Raw genomic sequence first — 13,747 nt, 5'->3', positions numbered from 1 at the left:
AATCCCCAATCCTCCAGTCCCCAATCCCCCAATCTCCAATCCCCAATCCCCCAGTCCCCAAACACCCAGTCCCCAATCTCCCATTCCCCAATCCCCCAATCCTCAGTCCCCCAGTCCCCACTCCCCCAGTCCCCAATCCCCAATTCCCCAGTCCCCCAATCACCCAGTCACCAATCCCCTAATTCCCCAGTCACTAATCCTCCAATCCCCCAATCCCGAGTCCCCAATCCATGAGTCCCCAATCCCCAATCCCCCAAGTCCACAATCCCCCAAGTCCACAATCCCCCAATTCCCATTCCCCAATGCCCCAATGCCCAAATCCCCAATCCCCCAATCATCGAGTCTCCAATGCCCCAATCCCCAATCACCCAATGCCACAGTCCACAATACCCCAATCTCCCAGTCCACAATCCCCATTCTCCCAATCCCCTGGTCCCCAATCCCACAGCCCCCAATCCCCCAATCCCCCAGTCCCCAATCCCCCAATCCCCAATCCCCAATCCCCCAGTCCCCAAGTCCCCAATCCCCCAGTCCCCAATCCCCCAATCCCCTAGTCCCCAATCCCTCAGTCCCCAAGTCCCCCAATCCCCAATCCCCCAGTCCCCAATCTCCCAGTCCCCAATCCACCCAATCCTCAGTCACCCAGTCGCAAATCCCCCAGTCCTCAATACCCAGTCCCCAATCCCCAATCCCCCAATCCCCCAGTCCCCAATCCCCCAGTCCCCAATCTCAGTCCCAAATCCCCCAGTCCACCAATCCCGCAATACCCACTCCCCCAGTCCCCCAATCACAATCCCCCAGTCCCCAAATCCCCAAGTCCCCCAGTCCCAAATCCCCCATTCCCGAATACCCAGTCCCCAATCCCCAAGTCCCAAATCACCTAGTCTACAATACTCAGTCCCCAATTCCCAATCCCCCAGTCCCCAATCCCCCAGTCCCCAATCCCCCAGTCCCCAATCCCCAATCCCCCAGTCCCCCAGTCCCCAAAATTCCCCAGTCCCCAATTCCCCAGTCCCCAATCCCCAAGTCCCCCAGTCCCAAATCCCCTAGTCCCAAATACCCAGTCCCCAATCCCCAATCACCAATCCCCCAGTCCCCAATCCCGAGTCGCAAATCACCCAGTCCACCAATCCCGCAATCCCCACTCCCAGTCCCCCAATCACAATCCCCCAGTCCCCAAATCCCCAAGTCCCCCAGTGCCAAATCCCCCAGTCCCCAATCCCCCAGTCCGCAATCCCCAATCCCCCAGTCCCCAAATCCCCAATCCCCCAGTCCCGAATCCCCCAATCCCCCAGTCCCCAATCCCCCAGTCCCCAAGTCCCCCAATCCCCAATCCTCAAGTCCCCCAATCCCCAATCCCCCAGTCTCCAATCCCCCAGTCCCCAAACACCCATTCCCCAATCCCCCAGTCCCAAATCCCCCAATCCCCCAGTCCCCAATCCCCCAGTCCCCAAGTCCGCCAATCCCCAATCCCCCAGTCCCCAATCCCCCAATCCCCAGTCCCAAATCCCCCAGTCCCCAATCCCCCAGTCCTCAATCCCCAATCCCCAATCCCCCAGTCCCCAAATCCCCCAATCCCCAATCCCCCAGTCCCGAATCCCCCAATCCCCCAGTCCCCAATCCCCCAGTCCCCAAGTCCCCCAATCCCCAATCCCCCAGTCCTCAAGTCCCCCAATCCCCAAGTCCCCAATCCCCCAGTCCCCAAACACCCAGTCCCCAATCCCCCAGTCCCAAATCCCCCAATCCCCCAGTCCCCAATCCCCCAGTCCCAAATCCCCCAATCCCCCAATCCCCCAGTCCCCAAGTCCCTCAATGCCCAGTCCCCCAGTCCCCAATTCCCCAGTCCCCCAATCACCCAGTCACCAATCCCCTAATTCCCCAGTCACTAATCCTCCAATCCCCCAATCCCGAGTCCCCAATCCATGAGTCCCCAATCCCCAATCCCCCAAGTCCACAATCCCCCAAGTCCACAATCCCCCAATTCCCATTCCCCAATGCCCCAATGCCCAAATCCCCAATCCCCCAATCATCGAGTCTCCAATGCCCCAATCCCCAATCACCCAATGCCACAGTCCACAATACCCCAATCTCCCAGTCCACAATCCCCATTCTCCCAATCCCCTGGTCCCCAATCCCACAGCCCCCAATCCCCCAATCCCCCAGTCCCCAATCCCCCAATCCCCAATCCCCAATCCCCCAGTCCCCAAGTCCCCAATCCCCCAGTCCCCAATCCCCCAATCCCCTAGTACCCAATCCCTCAGTCCCCAAGTCCCCCAATCCCCAATCCCCCAGTCCCCAATCTCCCAGTCCCCAATCCACCCAATCCTCAGTCACCCAGTCGCAAATCCCCCAGTCCTCAATACCCAGTCCCCAATCCCCAATCCCCCAATCCCCCAGTCCCCAATCCCCCAGTCCCCAATCCCAGTCCCAAATCCCCCAGTCCACCAATCCCGCAATACCCACTCCCCCAGTCCCCCAATCACAATCCCCCAGTCCCCAAATCCCCAAGTCCCCCAGTCCCAAATCCCCCATTCCCGAATACCCAGTCCCCAATCCCCAAGTCCCAAATCACCTAGTCTACAATACTCAGTCCCCAATTCCCAATCCCCCAGTCCCCAATCCCCCAGTCCCCAATCCCCCAGTCCCCAATCCCCAATCCCCCAGTCCCCAATCCCCCAGTCCCCAAAATTCCCCAGTCCCCAATTCCCCAGTCCCCAATCCCCAAGTCCCCCAGTCCCAAATCCCCTAGTCCCAAATACCCAGTCCCCAATCCCCAATCACCAATCCCCCAGTCCCCAATCCCCAGTCGCAAATCACCCAGTCCACCAATCCCGCAATCCCCACTCCCAGTCCCCCAATCACAATCCCCCAGTCCCCAAATCCCCAAGTCCCCCAGTGCCAAATCCCCCTGTCCCCAATCCCCCAGTCCTCAATCCCCAATCCCCCAGTCCCCAAATCCCCCAATCCCCAATCCCCCAGTCCCGAATCCCCCAGTCCCCAATCCCCCAGTCCCCAAGTCCCCCAATCCCCAATCCTCAAGTCCCCCAATCCCAATCCCCCAGTCCCCAATCCCCCAGTCCCCAAGTCCGCCAATCCCCAATCCCCCAGTCCCCAATCCCCCAATCCCCAGTCCCAAATCCCCCAGTCCCCAATCCCCCAGTCCTCAATCCCCAATCCCCAATCCCCCAGTCCCCAAATCCCCCAATCCCCAATCCCCCAGTCCCGAATCCCCCAATCCCCCAGTCCCCAATCCCCCAGTCCCCAAGTCCCCCAATCCCCAATCCCCCAGTCCTCAAGTCCCCCAATCCCCAAGTCCCCAATCCCCCAGTCCCCAAACACCCAGTCCCCAATCCCCCAGTCCCAAATCCCCCAATCCCCCAGTCCCCAATCCCCCAGTCCCAAATCCCCCAATCCCCCAGTCCCCAAGTCCCTCAATGCCCAGTCCCCCTGTTCCCAATCCCCCAGTCCCCCAATCCTCCAGTCCCCAATCCCCAATCCTCCAGTACCCAATCCCCCAGTCCCCAATCCCCCAATCCCCAATTCCCCAGTCCCCCAATCACCCAGTCGCCAAACCCCAATCCGACGATCCTTCAGTCCCCAATCCCCCAGTCATTAATCCTTCAATCCCCCAATCCCGAGGCCCCAATCCATGAGTCCCCAATCCCCAATCCCCCAAGTCCACAATCCCCCAATTCCCATTCCCCAATGCCCCAATTCCCAATCCCCCAGTCCCCAATCCTTGTGTCCCCAATGCCCCAATCACCCAATGCCCAGCCCCCAATATCCCAATCTCCCAGTCCCCATTCTCTCAATCCCCTGGTCCCCAATCCCACAGCCCCCATCCCCCAGTCCCCAATCCCCCAGTCCCCAATCCCCCAGTCCCCAATCCCCCAGTCCCCAAAATTCCCCAGTCCCCAATTCCCCAGTCCCCAATCCCCAAGTCCCCCAGTCCCAAATCCCCTAGTCCCCAATACCCAGTCCCCAATCCCCAATCACCAATCCCCCAGTCCCCAATCCCCAGTCCCCAATCCCCAGTCGCAAATCACCCAGTCCACCAATCTCGCAATCCCCACTCCCAGTCCCCCAATCACAATCCCCCAGTCCCAAATCCCCCAGTCCCCAATCCCCCAGTCCTCAATCCTTAATCCCCCAGTCCCCAAATCCCCCAATCCCCAATCCCCCAGTCCCGAATCCCCCAATCCCCCAGTCCCCAATCCCCCAGTCCCCAAGTCCCCCAATCCCCAATCCCCCAGTCCTCAAGTCCCCCAATCCCCGATCCCCCAGTCTCCAATCCCCCAGTCCCCAAACACCCATTCCCCAATCCCCCAGTCCCAAATCCCCCATTCCCCCAGTCCCCAATCTCCCAGTCCCCAAGTCCCCCAATCCCCAATCCCCCAATCCCCAGTCCCAAATCCCCCAGTCCCCAATCCCCCAGTCCTCAATCCCCAATCCCCCAGTCCCCAAATCCCCCAATCCCCCAGTCCCCAAATCCCCCAATCCCCAATCCCCCAGTCCCGAATCCCCCAATCCCCCAGTCCCCAATCCCCCAGTCCCCAAGTCCCCCAATCCCCAATCCCCCAGTCCCCAAGTCCCCCAATCCCCAATCCCCCAGTCCCCAAGTCCCCCAATCCCCAATCCCCCAGTCCCCAATCCCGAATACCCCAATCCCTCAGTCCCCAATCCCCCAGTCCCCAATTCCCCCAATCCCCAATCCCCCAGTCCCCGATCCCCCAATCCCAGTCCCCAATCCCCCAGTCCCCAAACCCCCAGTCCCCAATCCCCCAGTCCCCGATCCCCCAATCCCCAATCCCCAAATCCCCAATCCCCCAATCCCCAATCCCCCAATCCCCAATCCCCCAGTCCCCAAGTCCCCCAATCCCCAATCCCCCAGTCCCCAATCTCCCAGTCCCCAATCCACCCAAAACTCAGTCACCCAGTCGCAAATCCCCCAGTCCTCAATACCCAGTCCCCAATCCCCAATCCCCCAATCCCCCAGTCCCCAATCCCCCAGTCCCCAATCCCAGTCCCAAATCCCCCAGTCCACCAATCCCGCAATACCCACTCCCCCAGTCCCCCAATCACAATCCCCCAGTCCCCAAATCCCCAAGTCCCCCAGTCCCAAATCCCCCAGTCCCGAATACCCAGTCCCCAATCCCCAAGTCCCAAATCCCCTAGTCCACAATACTCAGTCCCCAATTCCCAATCCCCCAGTCCCCAATCCCCCAGTCCCCAATACCCAATCCCCAATCCCCCAGTCCCCAATCCCCCAGGCCCCAATCCCCCAATCCCCAATTCCCCAGTCCCCCAGTCCCCACTCCCCAAAATTCCCCAGTCCCCTGATCCCCAGTCCCCAATCCCCCAGTCCCCAATCCCCAAGTCCCCCAGTCCCAAATCCCCTAGTCCCCAATACCCAGTCCCCAATCCCCAATCCTCAATCCCCAATCGCCCAATCCCCCAGTCTTCAATCCCCAATCCCACAATCCCCCAGTCCCCAATCCTCGAGTCCCCAATACCCCAAATCCCCCAATCCCCCAGTCCCCAATCCCCCAAACCTCAATTACCCAATCCCCAGTCCCCCAATCCCCCAATCCTTCAGTCCCCAATCCCCCAATCCCTCAGTTCCCAATCCCGCAATCCTCAAGTCCCCGAGTCCCCAATCCCCGAGTCCCCAAACCCCAATCCCCAAATCCCATTCCACAATCCCCAATGCCCTAATCTCCAATCCCCCAAGTCCCCAATCCCCCAATTCCCATTCCCCAATCCCCCAGTCCCCAATGCCCCAATCCCACAATTCCCCAATCCCCAATACCCCAGTCCCCAATTGCCCAATCCCCAATCCCACAAACCCTAATCCCCCAGTCCCCAATCCCCCAAACTCCAATTCCCCAATCACCCAATCCCCCAAATCTCCAATCCCCCAATCCCCAGTCCCCCAGTCCCCAATCCCCCAGTCCCCCAATCCTCCAGTCCCCAATCCCCAATCCTCCAGTCCCCAATCCCCCAGTCCCCAATCCCCCAATCACCCAGTCGCCAATCCCCAATCTGACGATCCTTCAGTCCCCAATCCCCCAGTCATTAATCCTTCAATCCCCCAATCCCGAGTTCCCAATCCATGAGTCCCCAATCCCCAATCCCCCAAGTCCACAATCCCCCAATTCCCATTCCCCAATGCCCCAATTCCCAATCCCCCAGTCCCCAATCCTTGTGTCCCCAATGCCCCAATCACCAAATGCCCAGCCCCCAATATCCCAATCTCCCAGTCCCCAGTCCCCAATCCCCCAGTCCCCAATTCCCCAGTCCCCAATCCCCAAACACCCAGTCCCCAATCTCCCATTCCCCAATCCCCCAATCCTCAGTCACCCAGTCCCCACTCCCCCAGTCCCCAGTCCCCCAATCACCCAGTCACCAATCCCCTAATCCCCCAGTCCCGAATCCCCCAATCCCCCAGTCCCCAATCCCCCAGTCCCCAAGTCCCCCAATCCCCCAGTCCTCAAGTCCCCCAATCCCCAATCCCCCAGTCCCCAATCCCCCAGTCCCCAAACATCCAGTCCCCAATCCCCCAGTCCCAAATCCCCCAATCCCCCAGTCCCCAAGTCCCCCAATCCCCCAGTCCCCAAGTCCCCCAATCCCCCAGTCCCCAATCCCGAATACCCCAATCCCTCAATCCCCAATCCCCCAGTCCCCAATTCCCCCAATCCCCAATCTCCCATTCCCCAATCCCCCAATCCTCAGTCACCCAGTCCCCACTCCCCCAGTCCCCAGTCCCCCAGTCCCCCAATCACCCAGTCACCAATCCCCTAATCCCCCAGTCCCGAATCCCCCAATCCCCCAGTCCCCAATCCCCCAGTCCCCAAGTCCCCCAATCCCCCAGTCCTCAAGTCCCCCAATCCCCAATCCCCCAGTCCCCAATCCCCCAGTCCCCAAACATCCAGTCCCCAATCCCCCAGTCCCAAATCCCCCAATCCCCCAGTCCCCAAGTCCCCCAATCCCCCAGTCCCCAAGTCCCCCAATCCCCAATCCCCCAGTCCCCAATCCCGAATACCCCAATCCCTCAATCCCCAATCCCCCAGTCCCCAATTCCCCCAATCCCCAATCCCCCAGTCCCCGATCCCCTAATCCCACAGTCCCCAATCCCCCAGTCCCCAAACCCCCAGTCCCCATTCCCCCAGTCCCCGATCCCCCAATCCCCCAATCCCCAATCCCCCAGTCCCCAATCCCCCAATCCCCAATCCCCCAGTCCCCAAGTCCCCCAATCCCCAATCCCCCAGTCCCCAATCTCCCAGTCCCCAATCCACCCAATCCTCAGTCACCCAGTCGCAAATCCTCCAGTCCTCAATACCCAGTCCCCAATCCCCAATCCCCCAAACCCCCAGTCCCCAATCCCCCAGTCCCCAATCCCAGTCCCAAATCCCCCAGTCCACCAATCCCGCAATACCCACTCCCCCAGTCCCCCAATCACAATCCCCCAGTCCCCAAATCCCCAAGTCCCCCAGTCCCAAATCCCCCAGTCCCGAATACCCAGTCCCCAATCCCCAAGTCCCAAATCCCCTAGTCCACAATACTCAGTCCCCAATTCCCAATCCCCCAGTCCCCAATCCCCCAGTCCCCAATACCCAATCCCCAATCCCCCAGTCCCCAATCCCCCAGGCCCCAATCCCCCAATCCCCAATTCCCCAGTCCCCCAGTCCCCACTCCCCAAAATTCCCCAGTCCCCTGATCCCCAGTCCCCAATCCCCCAGTCCCCAATCCCCAAGTCCCCCAGTCCCAAATCCCCTAGTCCCCAATACCCAGTCCCCAATCCCCAATCCTCAATCCCCAATCGCCCAATCCCCCAGTCTTCAATCCCCAATCCCACAATCCCCCAGTCCCCAATCCTCGAGTCCCCAATACCCCAAATCCCCCAATCCCCCAGTCCCCAATCCCCCAAACCTCAATTACCCAATCCCCAGTCCCCCAATCCCCCAATCCTTCAGTCCCCAATCCCCCAATCCCTCAGTTCCCAATCCCGCAATCCCCAAGTCCCCGAGTCCCCAATCCCCGAGTCCCCAAACCCCAATCCCCAAACCCCATTCCACAATCCCCAATGCCCTAATCTCCAATCCCCCAAGTCCCCAATCCCCCAATTCCCATTCCCCAATCCCCCAGTCCCCAATGCCCCAATCCCACAATCCCCAATACCCCAGTCCCCAATTGCCCAATCCCCAATCCCACAAACCCTAATCCCCCAGTCCCCAATCCCCCAAACTCCAATTCCCCAATCACCCAATCCCCCAAATCTCCAATCCCCCAATCCCCAGTCCCCCAGTCCCCAATCCCCCAGTCCCCCAATCCTCCAGTCCCCAATCCCCAATCCTCCAGTCCCCAATCCCCCAGTCCCCAATCCCCCAATCCCCAATTCCCCAGTCCCCCAATCACCCAGTCGCCAATCCCCAATCCGACGATCCTTCAGTCCCCAATCCCCCAGTCATTAATCCTTCAATCCCCCAATCCCGAGTCCCCAATCCATGAGTCCCCAATCCCCAATCCCCCAAGTCCACAATCCCCCAATTCCCATTCCCCAATGCCCCAATTCCCAATCCCCCAGTCCCCAATCCTCGTGTCCCCAATGCCCCAATCACCCAGTGCCCAGCCCCCAATATCCCAATCTCCCAGTCCCCATTCTCCCAATCCCCTGGTCCCCAATCCCACAGCCCCCATCCCCCAGTCCCCAATCCCCAATCCCCCAGTCCCCAATCCCCCAGTCCCCAATCCCCAGTCCCCAATCCCCCAGTCCCCAATTCCCCAGTCCCCCAATCCCCAATCCTCCAGTCCCCCAATCCCCAATCCCCCAATCCCCAATCCCCAATCCCCCAGTCCCCAAACACCCAGTCCCCAATCTCCCATTCCCCAATCCCCCAATCCTCAGTCACCCAGTCCCCACTCCCCCAGTCCCCAGTCCCCCAATCAACCAGTCACCAATCCCCTAATCCCCCAGTCACTAATCCTCCAATCCCCCAATCCCGAGTCCCCAATCCATGAGTCCCCAATCCCCAATCCCCCAAGTCCACAATCCCCCAAGTCCACAATCCCCCAATTCCCATTCCCCAATGCCCCAATGCCCAAATCCCCAATCCCCCAATCATCGAGTCCCCAATGCCCCAATCCCCAATCACCCAATGCCCCAGTCCCCAATACCCCAATCTCCCAGTCCACAATCCCCATTCTCCCAATCCCCTGGTCCCCAATCCCCCAGTCCCCAATCCCCCAGTCCCCAAGTCCCCAATCCCCCAGTCCCCAATCCCCCAATCCCCTAGTCCCCAATCCCCCAGTCCCCAAGTCCCCCAATCCCCAATCCCCCAGTCCCCAATCTCCCAGTCCCCAATCCACCCAATCCTCAGTCACCCAGTCGCAAATCCCCCAGTCCTCAATACCCAGTCCCCAATCCCCAATCCCCCAATCCCCCAGTCCCCAATCCCCCAGTCCCCAATCACAGTCCCAAATCCCCCAGTCCACCAATCCCGCAATACCCACTCCCCCAGTCCCCCAATCACAATCCCCCAGTCCCCAAATCCCCAAGTCCCCCAGTCCCAAATCCCCCATTCCCGAATACCCAGTCCCCAATCCCCAAGTCCCAAATCACCTAGTCTACAATACTCAGTCCCCAATTCCCAATCCCCCAGTCCCCAATCCCCCAGTCCCCAATCCCCCAGTCCCCAATCCCCAATCCCCCAGTCCCCAATCCCCCAGTCCCCAATATCCCAGTCCCCAAAATTCCCCAGTCCCCAATTCCCCAGTCCCCAATCCCCAAGTCCCCCAGTCCCAAATCCCCTAGTCCCAAATACCCAGTCCCCAATCCCCAATCACCAATCCCCCAGTCCCCAATCCCCAGTCGCAAATCACCCAGTCCACCAATCCCGCAATCCCCACTCCCAGTCCCCCAATCACAATCCCCCAGTCCCCAAATCCCCAAGTCCCCCAGTGCCAAATCCCCCAGTCCCCAATCCCCCAGTCCTCAATCCCCAATCCCCCAGTCCCCAAATCCCCCAATCCCCAATCCCCCAGTCCCGAATCCCCCAATCCCCCAGTCCCCAATCCCCCAGTCCCCAAGTCCCCCAATCCCCAATCCCCCAGTCCTCAAGTCCCCCAATCCCCAATCCCCCAGTCTCCAATCCCCCAGTCCCCAAACACCCATTCCCCAATCCCCCAGTCCCAAATCCCCCAATCCCCAATCCCCCAGTCCCCAAGTCCGCCAATCCCCAATCCCCCAGTCCCCAATCCCCCAATCCCCAGTCCCAAATCCCCCAGTCCCCAATCCCCCAGTCCTCAATCCCCAATCCCCCAGTCCCCAAATCCCCCAATCCCCAATCCCCCAGTCCCGAATCCCCCAATCCCCCAGTCCCCAATCTCCCAGTCCCCAAGTCCCCCAATCCCCAAGTCCTCAAGTCCCCCAATCCCCAAGTCCCCAATCCCCCAGTCCCCAAACACCCAGTCCCCAATCCCCCAGTCCCAAATCCCCCAATCCCCCAGTCCCCAATCCCCCAGTCCCAAATCCCCCAATCCCCCAGTCCCCAATCCCCCAGTCCCCCAATCCCCCAATCCCCAATCCCGAATCCCCCAATCCCTCAGTCCCCAATCCCCCAGTCCCCAAGTCCCCCAATCCCCAATCCCCCAGTCTCCCAATCCCCCAGTCCCCAATCCCCCAGTCCCCAAACACCCAGTCCCCAATCTCCCAGTCCCCAATCCACCCAATCCTCAGTCACCTAGTCGCAAATCCCCCAGTCCTCAATACCTAGTCCCCAATCCCCAATCCCCCAATCTCCAATCCCCCAGTCCCCAATCCCAGTCCCAAATCCCCCAGTCCACCAATCCCGCAATACCCACTCCCCCAGTCCCCCAATCACAATCCCCCAGTCCCCAAATCCCCAAGTCCCCCAGTCCCAAATCCCCCAGTCCCCAATACCCAGTCCCCAATCCCCAAGTCCCAAAGCCCCTAGTCCACAATACTCAGTCCCCAATCCCCAATCCCCCAGTCCCCAATCCCCCAGTCGCCAATCCCCACTCCCCAAAATTCCCCAGTCCCCTGATCCCCAGTCCCCAATCCCCTAGTCCCCAATACCCAGTCCCCAATCCCCAATCCCCCAGTCCCCAATCCCCAGTCGCAAATCACCCAGTCCACCAATCCCGCAATCACGACTCCCCCAGTCCCCCAATCACAATCTCCCAGTCCCCAAATCCCCAAGTCCCCCAGTCCCAAATCTCCCAGTCCCAAATCCCCCAATCCCCAATCCCCCAGTCCCGAATCCCCCAATCCCCCAGTCCCCAATCCCCCAGTCCCCAATCCCCCAGTCCCCAATCCCCCAGTCCCCCAATCCCCAATCCCCCAGTCCCCAAGTCCCCCAATCCTCAATCTCCCAGTCCCCAATCTCCCAGTCCCGAATCCCCCAATACCCCAGTCCCCAATCTCCCAGTCCCCAATCCACCCAATCCTCAGTCACCCAGTCGCAAATCCCCCAGTCCTCAATAGCCAGTCCCCAATCCCCAATCCCCCAATCCCCAATCCCCCAGTCCCCAATCCCAGTCCCAAATCCCCCAGTCCACCAATCCCGCAATACCCACTCCCCCAGTCCCCCAGTCCCAAATCCCCCAGTCCCCAATACCCAGTCCCCAATCCCCCAATCCCCAAGTCCCCCAGTCCCAAATCTCCTAGTCCCCAATCCCCCAGTCCCCAATCCCCCAGTCCCCAATATCCACTCCCCAATCCCCCAGTCCCCAATCCCCCAGTCCCCAATCCCCACTGCCCAATCCCCACTCCCCAATCCCCCAGTCCCCAATCCCCACTCCCCAATCCCCACTCCCCAATCCCCCAGTCCCCCAGTCCCCAATCCCCACTCCCCAATCCCCAGTCCCCAATCCCCCAGTCCCCAAGTCCCCCAGTCCCCAATCCCCCAATCCACAATCCCTCAGTCACCAATCTCCAATCCCCCAATCCCCGAATCCCCCAATCCACGATCCCCCAGTCCCCAATGCCCCAGTCCCTAAAACCCCAGTCACCCAGTCCCCCAGTACCCAATCCCCCAATCCCCGAGTCCCCAATCCCCCAAGCCCCCAATCCTTCAGTCCCCAATCCCCCAATCCCTCAGTTCCCAATCCCGCAATCCCCAAGTCCCCGAGTCCCCAATCCCCGAGTCCCCAAACCCCAATCCCCCAAATCCCATTCCACAATCCCCAATGCCCTAATCCCCAATCCCCCAATCCCCCAATTCCCATTCCCCAATCCTCCAGACCCCAATCCCACAATTCCCCAATCCCCAATACCCCAGTCCCCAACTGCCCAATCCCCAATCCCACCAACCCCAATCCCCCAGGCCCCAATCCCCCAATTCCCCAAATCCCCCAATCCGCAATCCCCCAATCCCCCAGTCCCCCAATCCTCCAGTCCCCAATCCCCAATCCTCCAGTCCCCAATCCCCCAGTCGCAAATCCCCCAGTCCTCAATACCCAGTCCCCAATCCCCAATCCCCCAATCCCCCAGTCCTCCAGTCCCCAATCCCCGATCCCCCAGTCCCCAATGCCCCAGTCCCTAAAACCCCAGTCACCCAGTCCCCCAGTCCCCAATCCCCCAATCCCCGAGTCCCCAATCCCCCAAGCCCCCAATCCTTCAGTCCCCAATCCCCCAATCCCTCAGTTCCCAATCCCGCAATCCCCAAGTCCCCGAGTCCCCAATCCCCGAGTCCCCAAACCCCAATCCCCCAAATCCCATTCCACAATCCCCAATGCCCTAATCCCCAATCCCCCAATCCCCCAATTCCCATTCCCCAATCCTCCAGACCCCAATCCCACAATTCCCCAATCCCCAATACCCCAGTCCCCAACTGCCCAATCCCCAATCCCACCAACCCCAATCCGCCAGGCCCCAATCCCCCAATTCCCCAAATCCCCCAATCCGCAATCCCCCAATCCCCCAGTCCCCCAATCCTCCAGTCCCCAATCCCCAATCCTCCAGTCCCCAATCCCCCAGTCGCAAATCCCCCAGTCCTCAATACCCAGTCCCCAATCCCCAATCCCCCAATCCCCCAGTCCTCCAGTCCCCAATGCCCAATCCCCCAATCCCCAATTCCCCAGTCCCTCAATCACCCAGTCACCAATCCCCAATCCCCCAATCTTTCAGTCCCCAATCCCCCAATCCCCCAGTCACTAATCCTCCAATCCCCCAATCCCGAGTCCCCAATCCATGAGTCCCCAATCCCCAATCCCCCAAGTCCACAATCCCCCAATTCCCATTCCCCAATGCCCCAATCCCCAATCCCCCAGTCCCCAATCCCCCAATCCTCGAGTCCCAATGCCCCAATCCCCAATCCCCCAATCCCCAGTCCCCCAATCCTCCAGTCCCCAATCCCCCAATCCCCCAGTCCCCCAATCCTCCAGTCCCCAATCCCCAATCCTCCAGTCCCCAATCTCCCAGTCCCCAATCCCCAATTCCCCAGTCCCCCAATCACCCAGTCGCCAATCCCCAATCCCCCAATCCTTCAGTCCCCAATCCCCCAGTCACTAATCCTCCAATCCCCCAATCCCGAGTCCCCAATCCACGAGTCCCCAATCCCCCAAGTCCACAATCCCCCAATTCCCATTCCCCAATGCCCCAATCCCCAATCCCCCAGTCCTCAATCCCCCAATCCTCGGGTCCCCAATGCCCCAATCCCCAATCACCCAATGCCCAGCCCCCAATACCCCAATCTCCCAGTCCCCAATCCCCATTCTCCCAATCCCC

General features: G+C 60.3%; 1 protein-coding gene across 1 annotated transcript in view; it reads right to left on the bottom strand.

Annotated features, from left to right (window-relative positions):
* LOC139275700 (NACHT, LRR and PYD domains-containing protein 12-like) overlaps positions 1 to 13,747 on the bottom strand; it is a 190,018-nt gene that overhangs the window by 153,238 nt on the left and 23,033 nt on the right. The gene's annotated exons all lie outside the window — the stretch shown is intronic.

Source organism: Pristiophorus japonicus, chromosome 11, assembly GCF_044704955.1.
Source record: "Pristiophorus japonicus isolate sPriJap1 chromosome 11, sPriJap1.hap1, whole genome shotgun sequence".
Taxonomy (NCBI): domain Eukaryota; kingdom Metazoa; phylum Chordata; class Chondrichthyes; family Pristiophoridae; genus Pristiophorus; species Pristiophorus japonicus.
This window is presented reverse-complemented; position numbering and strand designations above follow the sequence as displayed.